Source organism: Macaca thibetana, chromosome 3 (genome assembly GCF_024542745.1).
Source record: "Macaca thibetana thibetana isolate TM-01 chromosome 3, ASM2454274v1, whole genome shotgun sequence".
In the NCBI taxonomy this organism is placed as follows: Eukaryota; Metazoa; Chordata; class Mammalia; order Primates; family Cercopithecidae; genus Macaca; species Macaca thibetana.
This window is the reverse complement of record NC_065580.1, coordinates 98436362-98453259: the sequence shown is the minus strand read 5'-3', so window position 1 is coordinate 98453259 and position 16898 is coordinate 98436362. Positions and strand designations below refer to the sequence as shown.

Below are 16898 nucleotides of genomic sequence, written 5' to 3'. Positions count from 1 at the left end.
TGTCAGTATCTACAAATGAAACCCTGTAGCTGTCGCAGCTGTCTTGACTTCTGAAAAACTTACAGCACATTTCTAGTCATTCTCATGCTGATAATGTTAGAAAAAAGAAACACATGCGAACATACACTCTTCTCCGTCACAGATACCACAATAAATTCCAGACCACAGGATATACTGGGAAAGTGTCTCTCTTGCTCTCTTGCTTTTTAAAATGACTTTTATTAAGAGATTAGTTTGCCCATTGTAGCCAATAGTTTAAGGACTAACAGATTCATGAATTACCATTGTTGGCATCTGAGGTGACCCAACTAGCCTTTGGTAAGATTCATGACTACCAAAATATGTGGGTTCTTTTTTCCTTTGGTTTCCTTGGTCATCTTCTGCTTGGCTTCTTTTTAAAAGCATAATACACTGTGTCAGCCATTTAAAAAAAATTTTTTTCTGATTATTAGGGAAATAGTAAAAAGTAAGCTTTGAAAATGGTTTTGGTGGTGGGGTGGATTATTTATATTGTACCACTCTTGTACAATATTTTATGTTCAGTGGTTCCATGTTTTTGGTCCCATTCTAGTTTTATAAGCATCTGTGGCAAGATTATAATTGGGTCATACATTTAATTATTGTATCATGAGCATTGTCCATATTGCTGCATCTTCAAAATTACTGTTTTAATGGCCACGTAATATTCCATAAGATAGAGTTCACTGAAACATGCCCTTCATTTCGTCATGATGGCTGCTTACAAGCTTTCATTATTATAAATGACACTGAAGCAAACATTTTTCATTGTGCCAGAAAAGATCCACCTAATGGATCTTTTTTCCATTTAGATCATTTTCATAGAACCTTGTCTCAGAAGTGGTTGGACTGGGGAGAAAGGATACGGATGTTATAACGCTATTTACCAGTGAGTTTCCAATTTTTATACCAGTGTGTGTTTTGGACGATAATATTCATTAAACATTTCCAAGGGAAAACTTAGACTTTTACTAAATCCCAAAACATTTGGAGGAAGAGGGTATAATAGAAGCACTAGAGAAATTCACAATTGCCATCACTATATTATGGGTATATAGGTATATAAGCAACCAGTTCAGATGTTGTCGTCATTCTCCACTGAAGAAATTGTGTTAAAAGAAAAGAAAGTGCTACTTACATCTAGCACTTTAATCTTCAGTCTACTTCAGTTTATTAAAAGTGGAGCCATTGCCTGGCATGTTGGCTCATGCCTTAATCCCAGCACTTTGGGAGGCCAAGGTAGGAGAATTGCTTGATCCCAGGAGTTTGAAATCAGCCTGGGCAATGTAGCAAGACCTTGCCTCTACCAAAAAAAAAAAAAAAAGCCCAGCGTGGTGGTGTGTACCTACAGTCCCAGCTACTTGGGAGGCTGAGGTAGGAGGATCAGTTGAGGCCAAGAGGTCAAGGCTGCAGTGAACTGTGATTGCACCACTGCACTCCAGCCTGGATAACAGAGCAAGACCCTGTCTCCAAAAAAAAAAAAAAAAAAAAGAGGGGGGCTTTTGCAAACATTGATCCATTTGCTGTCATTTGTGCAATTATTCGAATATTTGTGACCCATCACAACAATGTGCAAGACCCCAGGATTGACAGCTGCCCCCAGTTTACCATTGTAACTTGAGTCATCATAGGGAACCAGCATGGCAGTTCTGAATTTGGAAGGAAATAAAAGAGTAGGTTTTTTTCTCATCCAAGAATTTACTCTGATCCTCTTAACAGGTGGAAAGAAAGCACCAAAGCTATGTTGTTTCCAATTTAAAGTTAATTGAAATTTAACTGTGATACAGAGAAACATGATTATTACCATACTCCTAAAATTGTCCTTGACTTAACTAGAAAATAAGTTTGCAGAATGCTGTATGTCAAATTGTAACACAGTATACATAAGAGTATATTCCCCAGAAAATTCTGTATTATTACGTTTTCCCCTTCATTCACAGAAAATCCATCCCAAAGAATTACACTTTACAGCACAATCTGAATTTGGAATTCAGATTCCCTAATTCTGAAGGTTTGCCGTGTTTGGTTTGCTCAGTTTATTAAACAGGTGAATGCTAACCCCACACAGTGAAGCTTTAAAAGGAGGGATAGTGGGTAGATCATTTCTGTTAAGCTTCAGAGCTTTAGTCTATTCATTTAAAAAGGACAAAAAAGATTTGCAGTGTATTTCAGAAAGGCATATGTAGGATTATTCCACAGCAAAGGCCAAAGTTCACATTCCCTAGAATATCAGGGGAAATTCTCCCCTCAGCATGTTACTGTTTTTAAAACAACTGCTTTTCTTGCTGATTAGATTTTAACTCCAGGACTAAATACCAAAATGAAAGCAGCAGATAGGGAAGCTCTTGCATATCTTCCTGCTTTTACCCTAAGCCTGGCTATTAAAGGTAATTAATTTATGGGCTGGCAAAGCCTACTGCCTTTCCTCTATGGATTTGTTAGTTCTGCATTCAATATGGGATTCCAAATATAACTTGTATCCACCATTTATAAAATACAAGGACTGATCCCTTTGACTTCTCTTGTCCCTCAGAGATTCCAGGATTAGCATGAAAGCTTTCTGTTTTTAGAAAAGCAAGTCTTGACTCTCTGTGGATTGGGGAAGACTGTGAATCACCCAGCCATGAGAGCCAGTTGGATAAACTTTTCATAACTGATGCATATGAACTGTGAGGCTTGGCCTTCCTAACACTTAATGGGTGTGGTTGTCAGGGTAATTTTCTGAATATTACTATGATCACTTTTATCTTTTTCTAACATAATGTCAACAAAGTTAGGCACCTCTACAATCAGAAAATTTTGAGAAAAATTATTTGATACTTCTTACCTATGTATGTTTCCTCTTGTGTGCAGTTAGTCTGGTATCTGGTAAATATTCAGTAAATTAAGTGAGAATGTTCATACTGCAGTGAATCGTGTTATTGCACATGAAGACTATCAAGAATTCACATCAATCAAAAGTTGATATGAAAAAGCAAAGAGTGTTTATGACCACTATTTAAATAATCTATTATTATGACTGAGATGCCATCTTCATTTTATAGATAAGGTAACAGAGCTCAAAAAGGTTACTCACCACTAGTGGAGCTGGAATTTGAACTGAGGTCTTTCCAGTGCCAAAGTCCTGGACCAGCATATAGCCTTCTGCCTCTAGGTGATGACAGTAAACCTTTGATACCCATGATGGAAGGATCCGGAGAGCACCATGAATCCCTAGATTCTCAAATACTATGGCATGGGTGTACAGTTTCCCCCTTAAAATGCAGTATTTCTCTGGCCGGGGCTCCCACTGAAACTGTTTAAATGACAGTGTTTCCTTGTTTCACATTGACTGTCTGGTGGACAAGTCCAACTAGCATCAAAGTCAACATTCTATTCTTTAATTTATCCAAAAAGGAATTCTTCTATAATCTGGCAAAACCTATCACTTTTCCTTGTTTCCTGCCACCTCTGGCTCTTGCAGTAAGCTTTCTTTGGGGAGAATATTTTCCTGAAAAATAAACTCTTTAATGTCTTCACCAGAGTTCCTGGGCATATGTGTGGTGACAGATAGAAACCAGCTTCTCCCAGTTATGATGTGGTCGGGGACAATCAGTGGGTCTGAGTCATCGCCTGTGCCACTCACCCACACACCAGCTTTGGGCGGCAGTCGGAATTGAGAATCCTGCCTCAGGCAATTACGTTTCATATACAAATCATATATTATAATTACACGTCGTGGGTCTGTGGGAGAGAGTATAGCTTAGTGACCAGGAACACAGATTCTGGAGGTAGACTACTTGAGTTGAAATTTCATCTTTGCTTCTGATAAGCTCAGTGGCCTTTGACAAGTTACTTAACCTCTGTGTGCCTTAGTTTATGCATCTGTAAAATGGAAGTTGTAATACCTACCCTAACGACTGTTGTAAGTACTAAATAAGTTAGTATTTGTAAAATAGTTAGAACAGTGCCTGGCACATAGTAAGCAATAAAACTGCCAGCTATTATTGTCCTGGTTTCTCATAGAAGATCAAACAGTAAGTCCTCAAATGCCATGTTTCCATTTTGATGAGGAGATTTGTTTGACTCCATTTGCTTCTGCACTGCCTACTCTCTGACGACTGTTATAAGTACTAAATAAGTTAATATTTGTAAAATAGTTAGAACAGTGCCTGGCATGTAGTAAGCAATAAAACTGCCAGCTATTACTGTCCTGGTTTCTCATAGAAGATCAAACAGTTAAGTCCTCAAATGCCATATTTCCATTTTGATGAGGAGGTTTGTTTGACTCCATTTGCTTCTGCACTGCCTACTGTCACATGCTCCCTCTATAACACCCCAGGGTTTTCTTGGGCCTGTCATGATTCTCTTGGACTCCTCATTCTTAGCTGTGTTTGTTGTCTGTTCTGCCCACCTTCAGCATCTCCCCTCTGCTCCCTCCCTCGCCGTTCCTTCCTTGTCTGCATACCTTCCTGCACTTTTCTCCCAGCAAGCTCTTCCACCAGGTTGTGAGTTGGAGCTGCACGGACCCAAGCCTCCTGGGTGGCTTGGGAAACCAGGCTTTGTTCCTCCAGATTTCACCCTCCTGCGGCTTTACTTTTTGCCAGACTTCTCCAATTCTCATTCTGCTGATGTGCCAACCCCTCAATTGTCAGGGCAACCACAGCAACCTCAGCCCTCTCTGCTGTCCAAAATATGTCAGCAGCCAGGCTGAACTTCCACCTCATGCCACAGCTTAACTTCTACAGAATACCCTGTTGTGCACTGAATAATATATCAGCAAGACTGTCAGACATTGTTAGAGCCAATCAATCCTTGTTACATTTTTACACAACGCCTTGTCTTCTAAGTCTGCCCACTGGGTTCATTTGGCATGGGTTACCCCAAAACGAATGTAACCTAAAGAAATTGTGCATACAAGATAAACACTGTGCCCCCGGGAAGAAAGATATGCAGGTTAAAAATTAGCACTTAGAACACAGAAGTTTTTTCCCCAAAGGAGTAAATTCTCACTACTGGATTCCCTGGGTCCTTTCAGTCTTGTGGTTTAAGGAGACACATGAATTGGTTAAAATTTTCCAGTGAAAATGCCATTCAATTAAATAAGCACAACAAGTCTAACGAACTGGGAATATTTCGTGTTCTGAAGTTTGCCTTTTTCTCTTAGGGAGTTGCTCACAGATGTATACCTTTTCCAGAGAGAATAATTGGGGGATTTAAATGCATTTTTATACTGAGTAAAGTAAGTGGCAAGGTTGCAGTATTTCACTCTAACCTCATTTTAGACCCCCGGTACGTTGGTACAGTCTGTCCTTATCATCTGCAACAGGGCATCTGATCTGAGTGTCATGCACTTCCACAAAATTAAGAAACTCATCTGCACATTTTTGTTTTTTTTTAAGACAGCATCTCACTGTTGCCCAGGCTGGAGTGCAATAGCGTGACCTCGGCTCACTGCAACCTCCGCCTCCTGGGTTAAAGCGATTCTCCTGCCTCAGCCTCTCGAGTAGTTGGGATTACAGGCACCCACCACCATGCCCAGCTAATTTTTTTATTTTTAGTAGAGAAGGTGTTTCGCCATATTGGTCAGGCTGGTCTCGAACTCCTGACCTCAGAGGATCTGCCTGCCTCGGCCTCCCAAAGTGCTGGGATCACAGGCGTGAGCCTCCACGCCCAGCTGTTCATTCATTTTTAGAGTGTCTGTAACATATGCTCTGTATAGAGAATGGTTACTGTATACTCACAGGTGTCAGGTACTTTAGAAGAGACAAAGAAATATAAATGGTGGGTCTGTATACTCAAGATGACACACATGGAAACTTAAATAGCAGTGTAAAGTATGTCACAGGGCCAAAGTATGTCCTTGTGCCAGGCTAATAGCTCAAATGATCAGAGCTATAACTTCATAGGAGTTAAAGTAATCAGAGAAGTTTCATGGAGGAAAAAGGGAAATGGACTTTGCAGTATAAAGAGGAGCTGGCTAGCTAGAGACATTTTATGTAAAAGGAATGGTAAAATGACTAGCCTACAAGTATTTCCTGAGATTTGTTCAGAGAACCCTGATCATAATTAGAAAGCGTTGGGACACCTGGTGTCAAATCTTTATCTGCTGTTAACTGTGTGTGGCCTTGGACCGGTTCCCTTGGCAGGTTACAGCTATAATTTTCTCATCTGTAAAGTAAAGATAGTACAGAAAAGTTAATAACATGTCTTTTTATTTTACCACTCAGTAGGCATTTCCCCAAATGATTGCTGCCGTTAACATTACTCGTACTACTGTCACTGTTCTGCCACCACCACTGCTATTGCTAATCTTGCCATTACTCTTGCACTTTTACTGGTACTACTAGTAAAACCAGTTACTGCTATTAGTACTATAAGTTATATCACCAGGTCACATCCCAGCTCCTTCCCTGCTTGTCCCCTCTGCCCTCCTCATTGTCATCCATTCTTCTTTCCAAAAATTCTTTGTAAGGAGCCCTAACTTGGGGATGGCAGGGTGGATCTGGTATCGTCTGGACTGCAAAATCAAATTTGAAGGCTGAAGTCAAAGCCAGAACCTTTGACCTTACTTTACTCCCAAGTTATGGTGAGGAAAGGTAAGTCACACAGAACTGGACCCCCAGCTCGAAACAAGAACGAATCGGAGAGCCTGGGCTGGGCTTTAGGTTTCACCGGAGCCATGTACATAGCTCCAAGGATATTTCAGGTGAGCTGTGAAGTCTAGCCTGCCAGATTGCTTTGGTGGAGCAGCAGCCATGTTCCCTCTGCAGCACAAAAACTAGGGATTGCTGTATTAGACCACTGTCAAGGCTTCCATGTGATGACTTCATGGAGGTTGAGTCCTGTAGCTCTGTTACCCTTCTTCCTCCTTTCCCCTTAATTTAGAACTGGTTATGCGGCATTTGGAGCAAAAAAAAAAAATGGTTTCTCTCTACTTGCTTTAGAAGGCATTCCTTTCCTTACAACATTTCACCTACTCTTTAGTAAAAATTTACATCAGTCATCTTAATGAGGCACATTTTGAGCATTTTCTTGTAGAGCCACCCTGAGCATCAAGTACATCTTTTAAGAACAGGAATGAATGTTAAAATATCCAAAAATTGGTGAGATCCATGCAATGTTACTTACATATGCCTTTATGCCATTACAGAGAGATGAATCAGTAACGGAGTAGGAGGAGTAAGAAATGTATGAGTAAATTAATAAAGGTGACCCCATTCCTTGCACCTGCTCTCTGTGTGATAAATAATAATAATTTCCAGTTCTCACTCTTGATATATTAGACCACTTTCAAGGTTTCTCTGTGATGACCTATTTCCTCATTTCTTGTTTCACTTACCAAGGTCTCCTATTGCATAGATATGTAAAACTTGTCTGGTGGGCACATTAGATATGTGTTTTACTGCTTTATCTCAAGGTCTGGAATATTTTACAAGCTATTCTTAGAATTTTCAATTAGCAAATTTTAATTAACTAATTGGGGTTTCTTATTAAGAAGCTTTTATGATTTGTCATAGTAGTCTAGCTATGTGTGCACCCTGTTCTATTAAGAAGTCATTAAATCCTCAGAAACAGCCTGTGAATTCATTAATCTTACTGTGTAATTGCAGTAGTCTGAGTATGGAGCAGGGGCATTTGCAAGATAGTGTCTTAAAATAGGAGGATCTTCTGGGTGGTAGGACGTTACATCAATGGAACTGGGCTGGGTAGGAAATACAGTAGTCCAGGGTAACCAGAGTGCTCCGTTTGAATGTATTTTTGAGTTGTTTTCATTCCTCCACTTTCTTATACATCTGTATTTGGTGTTCTTGAAATGTATAATGCTTCACACCAGGTGCGTCGTTTGAAATCCTGCAGAAATGTCCCCACTTAGATGAACTACCTCGAGGTATTGCTTCCTCTGAGGATACCTTGAACAAACATCATCCCCTATGTCATTATATCCTAGAAAATAAAAGCAAAAAATCATGTTATTTATTTTATAAATAAAATAATTAAGCACTGAACCACTTCTCAAGTGCCAAGTGGGGCCTCATATCTCGGACACAAAAGCTAGAAATTTCAGGAATAAATGTGGCCAACTGATGTCAGGGTCTAGCTGCTATTCCTGAAGGTCGCAGGAGGAGTGCTTTGAGGATTTAAATTCAGTTCACTTACCTGGGAGAGAACCAAAGATGATTCCTATGTCAGGTCCAAATAGGCCTTTGCCACTGGGGGAAGGGAGGGAAAAATGCAGACTCAGGGCAGAGCAGAACTGAGTCAACGGCACAAACTTTCCATCAACAAATGGCTTTATGAGGTACCACTAAAACTCAAAAGTGAGGTTTGCCATTATTCGTGTGCAGCCTTGCCTCCGTGTGATCTCACATAAATAGACTCTTGCTTTGGCAGTGGCACTCAACAGAGTTTACTGCCACTCCAGCCTCCCAGTCCCCCAGTGCTCAAATTGACAGTTTGCAAATATTCTTCTCAGACAGCCGTGGAGGCAGATGTCCCCAGCAGCCCGGACTGGCCATAGCCAGAACCGTGAGGTGAGGTTCGGCATGACCGCATTTTCACCCCACCTTCCTTTTGGGCCATGGTGTGACTTGCCTGGTGTTCTCTGGCCTTGTACTCTGTAGCCCTACCACACAGGGCCCTTTCTTCCAGAAGAGCAGTCCCTGGCACTTTTATGAAGAGAAAATAAACTTTCTCCCCAGTAGTGTTGAGAGGCCTGGTTAGGAGTGGAAAATGGGGAACAACAAGTGGAGCGGATATTAGGGAATAATAATGAGCAATTCATGAGGTTCAAGGGCATTGACTAACCATGGCCTAGCACGTTATCATCCTTGATAGCATTCCCACTTTAAAGTCTTCGGAATGCCTGAGTCACACCCCCAAAGAGCATGATCTTAATAGGGGTCTTTGGTCACCTGGCAGAATCAATGAGGGAAGTAACTGAGTCAGAGGACCCTCAGTTTTATAATATATGGCTAGTCGACTGCTCTCATGAGAATGTGAACGGGAAGGATAGATGCACATTCACAGGTGCCACGTCAGCGCCTCCACTACGTTCCTCCCTTTACTTCATGACAGCTCTCGGAGCCAAATACAGGTTCTGATTCTTGTGAAACGCCTTTAAGATCTGCTCTACCCTACTCACGAACTTCCTTGACACTCCTTCACTACTTCATCTCTGCTACCCCATCCCACCCAATCGGAACACAACAAGGTCACCTGTCCCTTCCTCCAGCACTCTCTTAATTCAGTGAATGAGGTCAACGTGCCCCGAAGTGAGTTCTTGAGAACACTCATCCCGTGAAACGCTCTTCCAAAGAAGGAGTCTGTGGTTGAGTTTGGGACCTGCTGTGTGTCCTAGGTACAGATTTAAAAGATTCACAGTGCAGGTTCCAGCCTCTGAGCATTTTATTCACTCAAGATAATCTGGCTAACCTTGTTGAGCTTTGGCACTCCTCCACCACCCTTTAGGGAGTGCTTCATGAAGTAGAGGTCATGCCTAATTGTGGTCTCATATTACCACCCCCAGCTGACATTATTGTATAAAAACATGCCTTTTAGTACACTGTCACAATCAGTTGTAAAATAAACAAATACAGTCAAATTGCTGAGCAGGTTTGGGGACTGGGCTGAGAGGGTAGAGAAAGAAGCCTCTCTACGTAATTCCCAGTAAGCAGTTGCACCCAATTTCACGAAACGACGATTTGTTCTTGACTCACAGAAAGCCTGAAACTCCAAGAATGCCCCTTAACTTCTTGTTCTTTTTTAGAAGCCAGGAAACTTACAAGGCTTTAGGGAGGTGATGTCCATCAGGAAAACACTCTAGAAAGCTAATTAAAAGTCCGTCAGTACAGAAAGTGTTTAAGGGAAACAAATCATTGCAGTTTGATTGGAAAGGCCTCTGTCAAAATCAGCCAAGAGCATTAACTTAGCACTGTTGTAAATGAAATGATATAAATTATACCGCTTTTTCTAAAAACACACTGAATTCAGGGAATGCATGTTGGCATCCTTTTCATATGAGCTACAAAGGATGTGTTTCACTTATGACCACTTTTTTCTATTACTTCACAAATCTGGCAGAAACCAATGTTGAACATGTAAAAGACTAATATACTTTTTAAGAAATTTTTGTAGACCAAACCACAAGAATTTATTGGCCAGGCAACTTAATTGTCATTTAGTTGGAAGATGTCAATTAGAAAGAAGTCCTGGCTGGGCACCATGGCTCATGCCTATAATCCCAGCACTTTGGGAGGCCGAGGCAGGTGGATCACCTGAGGTTGGGAGTTCGAGACCAGCTTGACCAACATGGAGAAATCCCATCTCTACTAAAAATGCAAAAATTAGCTGAGCATGGTGGTGCATGCCTGTAATCCCTGCTCCTCGGGAGGCTGAGACAGGAGAATCCCTTGAACCCAAGAGGCAGAGGTTGCAGTGAGCTGAGAACATGCCATTGTACTCCAGCCTGGGCAGTAAGAACAAAACTTCATCTGAAAAAAAAAAAAAGAAAGAAGTCCTGTTTGCAATCTGGAAAATCAAGTGTGATACTTAAGAAAGTGACCTTGTTTACAGATTGGGGTGACATGCCTTGTCCCCCACCCATGAGCCTCAAGTTTTTCCAGCTGGCAAATCACAGGCTATAAAAGTTAAGTCATATAAGGCTTTATAGCCCCATGTACTAAAACTATTCCCAGCCAATGGGTAATTTTTAAAGCTGTTCTAATCCTACCTGTAGGTGGATAAATTTGATTGTCACAGAAATAACTGCATTTACACATTACCAGTTGATACCCTAAGCCACCTGCATTTGAGTTGCTGAATTTGACCCTTATGTATGGGCTGACTAGTCATAATATTGAAAAGCTGCTGGAGTACAAGACCAGAGTTCTTTTTTGAGGGGTGGAGGACAAGATTGATATTGCAGATGGACAAGGATGCCCTGCCAAAGCCACCATCCTAAATTAGTGTTCCCAACTCAGCAGCCACACCCACTGCTGACCATGCTCTATTCCACAGATAGTGTCCCTCTGCAGATGATGGCAGACACTGAGCTTCCATAGGGCCATCTTTATTGACATTGCATGATCGGTGAGACACAGCCCCAGTCAGGCTGAACAGAGTAGTTGAGCAGGAAATAGTGAAAGGCAGCAGGAAGAAGAAATACCATGGACCCCACTAACTACAGTATTTACCTCTAGGAGCTATGATGGATTGGATCCCTGAGCTGGGCTACTACAGAAGGACAAGTGATGTCTATCAGAAGCCTCTAGAATGTTTGCAGTTAGATATCTAAAGTCTCATCTTCACTGGTTCCTAGACAGACTAACTGGGAAGGGCTGGCTGAGGGATTAATGAGCTCACCGCAGGGTGGGGCATGGCAGGACACCAGGGTGGAAAGATGTTGGAAGCCCAATGGGTCACCGGTCATGTCATCTAGGTCAGGATGTATGCCTTTATCTGCCATGCTGAGGCAGTGTGAATGCTGTCACTGTGACTTCTCTGATGACATCTCCAGTAAGAAGCTGACTGTGTTGCAGTTATCCAGAGTAAACATCCATCTTTTCTCCATATCATTGAAGCTGTACTTCTTATCATCTCACAGACTCAGCCCATAACTTAGGATACGTATGTATTTTACAGATCTTTGATCCCTCAAGAGGATTAAACATACTTTTCAGTCTATTCATTTTCTAGTTGTTCAAGTTAAATTTGTCTTTTTAATCCTTCATAACCCTCCACCCCCAAAGAATATAGATGTGTGTGTGCCACCTCATTGGAGTCTCTTCAGAGATTCCAGGGATCCAAACCTTTCTGAGTAGGTGGATTCTGAGGTCAGGCACCCCAGCCAAACCACAGAACCTTTTGAAGCCTACTCCCCTCTCGTCCTCTCAAAGCTGAGCTTGCATTAAGCTGCAGGCACTTCAGCTAAGTGTGAAGTCAGAGGGCTAGATTTGTCATTTGTCATGGTAACCAATATGGCACATTTTGGGTTCAGCATTAAGTTTGTAAATCCTTTTTATACACATAAATTTTAATCTCAAACATGACCTTGCAAATGAATGCCAGAATTGGGTTTGGACTGTTTTTACCTCTTGGCTATAGTTAACAAAAAGCCTACCCCTTAAAATGTTGTTCAAGCTTAAAATTTATCCACCTACAGGTAGGATTAGAACAGCTTTAAAAATTACCCATTGGCTGGGAATATTTTTAGTACATGGAGCTATAAAGCCTTATATGACTTAACTTTTCAGCCTGTGGTTTGCCAGCTGGAAAAACTTGAGTTTGGTAAAACTTGAGGCATCATCAAATATTTGTTCCATGCTTTTAAAATAAAGTAAGCTCAGGATTATGCTAATGCTGTAACTAATATCCTATGCTACTGCCTTTAGAGCAACAAGAGGAAACTGCACGTTTCTCTCTGCTAAAAATGATTTTGCTTAATACTATGAAGCTCTTTGTTGATCAGGATGTGGTTCCACTTGGTAACATTTAAGAGATCAAATAGGTAAGATTTTTATATTGAATATTGATAGCAGATGCCTTCAAATCCCTCCATGCTTACACTCTCATAAGAATAAAAATATCTTAATGTGTTTTTTCCTAAACATGTTTCAAACATGTTTTCAGTGCATTTCTGTGCATAACAAGAAAACAGATGAAATTTGTTAACATCTGATTTTAATAGAAAGGAATATGCTTGTTGTTCAACTCCCCCAGCCCTATAGCTGGTTGCAGTTTTCTCCAGCCCTTTTCCCTCAGTGATTCATAACTCAGAGAACAACTCCATTGCCAACTACAGCTCAGCCACTTTGGGAAGGCCTAAAGGGATTTAACTTCTTGTAGCCAGATCTGTATTTCAGCTGTTGGTTTACTTATGAGACCTACAAAAGAATGTAAGAGAGAATTGGTGGATTAGAATGTAATTTTGTACTCATAGGTTGTGTCTGCATGGACAAAGCCCCTCATGGAAAGTGGGGAAAGGTCCCATGTTGAGATTGGTGACACAGATGAAGCATGGGAACCATTTCACTGGGTGCCAGGATCGGTCCTCTAATCCCCGTTTGGGACTGATAAACTTCAGATGTTTTCTCACAACCTACCTCCTCAGAAATGTCTTCTCTGACCCCTCTCCACCCGTTAGGGTTCATTACCCCTTCTTTGCTAGGTGCTGCCTCTACCTTGTGCAAAGTAGTTAAGTTTTTCCATTTGTGAACCTGCCTTCCCTGCTAGACTATGGGCTCCTTGAAGGGAGGTGCTAATTCTTATTCATTATGTCCCTGGAAGTGAACACAAACTCTTTATTGTGCCATGAACTGCTGATGACACAGCTGCTCTGAGTGCCCACCCCACCTGCCTAGTCATTAACCAGTTTCTCATCCTACAGGTATATGCAGGGAATATTCTGTATTGGCTCAGTTCCTCAAGGAGTAGGCTTTTGTAGTTTCTCTGTAGGAGGGAATGGAGTGAGCATGAAAGGAGACAGAACCTGCAGCTCAGCCCAGTAATTCAATCTGAGGAAGGACACAGAGGCAGCAAAGGAGAGAGGCTGTAGAATGTCAGCAGTGTGGCTCATGAACCCGCCGTCTTTCTCTTCTTACACCAGATACCTTTTCTGATGTGTTGATTCTAAAACTAGAAGATGCCTGAGCCGTGTTTTTGTCTTGTTCCAATAGTGTGGGACCAATATTCTGTTCTTGTTAATTGGTTCTCTGCCTTTGGAAGAATTGTTGAGTATAAGCACCAACATCAGGACCTAAATACTGTAATAATTAACTTGTAAAAGGATTCAGGATCCTGAATGTTTGCTGAATGAACTAATTCATTTTGCAAAACTGGACACACCTGGATTTTTGAAGCTATAAAAACAAATCTGGTTGCCCAGGAAAGATGACCATTTCAGAAAAGTAACCATAAGGCTTATGCTTTAATGTCTAAAATGCATGCTTTTCCTTTTTATTCATGTACACTGTGGCAGCAAATGCCTTAGAACCCGGCAAGAAATTGCATTATTAAATAGAGACCTATACAGTTTCTGAAGGTAATAGTACTCTTCTTTTGGCTTAGCAGGGCTAATGTCTCAAGCAATGCCAGAGTAAAGACCATTACACATCAGAGGGGTTCTAGGTGTATGTGAGCCAGAGTGGCATTCCTACAGGGAAGTTAGCACACCCAGATGAAAATTGAACAGCATATTTAAATAGGATTGATAAGCTTAATTATAACAACCTTTTATTGAGTCCTTACTATGGGCCAGGCACTGAGCTATGCCTCTTGAGTAAGATGGGGGAATAGAAGTAATTAAAGCTGGGTTATGTGGGTTCACCATCCTAAAAGAATGGGCAAGATTCCCTGTAACTCATACCAACATTTATTTAAATATCATTTAAAATGGAAAATGTTGTTGCTTCATTTTGTATTTGCAGAAAATTAGAAGAGAAAGACTAAATTATCTTGTATGCAAGAGTTGTGCCTTTTTTGTCATTGAAATTCAGGTTGTTTGAGCCATCCGTTCATTTCTAACAGGAGCCTGTTGCGCTGATTTGTAATTATTTTGTGTCCTCTGTTTGGCCTTGAGGTAGCCCTTAGCTTATGAGTGCTGTGACCGACTACTTGGTGTAATCTTATGTAGTACAATGCAGGTAATGTACTTGGCTCACTATCAAGCTCATGGTGCATAATGGACACTCTCTAGGTCCCTTGGACAATACGGAATTGAAGTTTTGTTAACCAGGTTTGGTTCAAAGTGAGAATGATTTCCTAAGTACCAGACCTGTGTTTGGACATTTGGTTTTTCAGTTATTACAGGTTGAAGATCATTAGGGCTAGTGTCATAAAAATCCTGGTTTTTGGTAAAGTGTACGCCTACCTAGACCTACTCAAAGGTCCCGTGGGCGTGATAGTGGCTTTTCATTGGTAGTCTTCTGTAGATCTTTTCATCAACTAGATAGGGCCACTGGATGATCCCAGTCCCTTTTGGGAGGGATGGCATTCCAAGGCAGTGGATCCAAACGTGCCTGTGGGTACTGGGCCACCTTGAGGTTGAAGCAGCTTTGCATATTTAGTCCCTCAAGTGATTCACTGTCATCTACTCAGGGTGTCAGCTGAGACTCCTGCTCTGACATCAGACTGTATAGCCTCAACAACTCTGCAGAGAGTCTTAATGCTCTGGTATCTGGCTCACCTAACCACTTCTATATTACTTAACAGATTACAAAATATTTTGGTATACATAGTCTCATTTGATATGCTCATGATGGTCCTACAAAGTCTTAAACCTTGAAATGTTTAATGAAATCTTAAACCTTGAAAATGTTAACCGGTGCAAAGCTCAACTTGATGCCAGTGTTTCACAAAGAGGAGTGGAGGGTGGAATGAGATTGTATCAAAAGTATCATGAAAAGCAGGTAAGTTATCTCTCTAATTTAGGTCTGAAGCTGAGTGTCTAGTAAAAGTCAGGAATCCTGGGAAGTTCCTAAGTTGGAGGTTAGGAGATAGTGGAGCGATAATTTTGACCTGTGTCTGAGGGGTAAACTTGAGACTCCTGACATACATTCATGAGGCTGGCAGAGCTGTGAGAGGAAGCTTCTTAAAGACTGGCATTGTCTAGGAGGCAGACTGTTAATTTAATTTTATTTTATTTTATTATTTAGTTTTTGAGACAGACTCTTGCTAGTCTTGCTCTGTTGCCTGAGCTAGAGTGCAATGGCACAATTTCCGTTCACTGCAACCTCCCCATCCTGGGTTCAAGCAATTCTCGTGCCTCAGACTCCCAGGTAGCTGGGATTATAGGCACGCACCACCACGCCTGGCCAATTTTTGTATTTTTAGTAGAGATGGGGTTTCACCATGTTGGCCAGGCTGGTCTCAAACTCCTGACCTCAAGTGATCCGCCTGGCCAAAGGCAGACTTTTAAATGACCACAAGAGCACACTTTGTGGCTCAGGCCCACAGGGTGAAGGTTAGCATCACACACGAGCATGACAACACTTCCCTGCGTGTAGTTTGGGTCCTGGAACTACACATGCACTCTAAAGGCCAACTGTGGGGGCCTCCACTACCAAAAGGAAAAGAAAACACTGGGGAATGACAGGAGGGTGCAACAATAGAAAGGCTGGTGGAGGTCAAACAGGGAGCCCAAGGAACAGCATGACCAGCCAGAATGGTTGTGTTGACAGTTGCCTTGCGTCGCAAATCCTTCCCTTCCCTGCTCGTCCCTTTCTCTCTCCTCAACTCTCCCTGGACTCCCAAACTCCAGATGTCAATACTATTGTTCTACAGAATTTATCTGAGCAACTATGGAATTGGAGGAGTCCAGAAAATAACATCTAGACAGGGATGCAAAGGGTGTAACTGATGAGAGCAGCTGTTGTGGGCTGAGGGTGTGGCTGACAGCAGGGCCTGCTGAATTTGGCCTCTTATGCAGCCTTGTGAGTTTGTGGGTGCACATTTTAGCATATGTCAGGACTTCCTGGGTGTTCAGCAAATGGATGTCTTCTAAGGGCAGGTAGAAATCCATGAAGTTAATTGCCCAGTTTTCTAATTGCTGACATAGGGTAGAACGCTGCACAACTGTGGAATGAATCAAGTCAAAAAATTCCAAAACTCAACCACTACCTTCAAGTGTGATATTTTACATCCAGGAGCCCCCATTCTCTTTTTAATCACCAAAAATATGAGCTAGCAATGTAGCTGCAAACCCTTGTAAGTTATCAATATACAGATGGTCAATATACAGTCAATATACAGATTGTGTATTGTATACAGATTGTATATGATCAATATTCAGACGGTCACTGTGTTTCTGTTCCTGACGTCTTGGCTGTAAATGCTCCCGCATGCCTGAAGTGAATCTTCAGAGAAGGGACAGAAAATACAAGGGTGTACAAATGATAAGTCAT

At 41.5% G+C, this 16898-nt stretch overlaps 1 protein-coding gene and 1 long non-coding RNA gene across 4 annotated transcripts in view; one reads left to right on the top strand and one right to left on the bottom strand.

Annotated features, from left to right (window-relative positions):
* The window catches only part of JAZF1 (JAZF zinc finger 1), a 349309-nt gene that overhangs the window by 214218 nt on the left and 118193 nt on the right, over nucleotides 1-16898 (top strand). The window lies entirely within an intron of this gene.
* The window catches only part of LOC126950065 (uncharacterized), an 83993-nt gene continuing 73140 nt past the window's right edge, over nucleotides 6046-16898 (bottom strand). The window contains exon 3 of the long non-coding RNA XR_007724045.1: nucleotides 6046-7944. This is a non-coding gene — a long non-coding RNA (uncharacterized LOC126950065). The remainder of the gene's footprint in view (nucleotides 7945-16898) is intronic.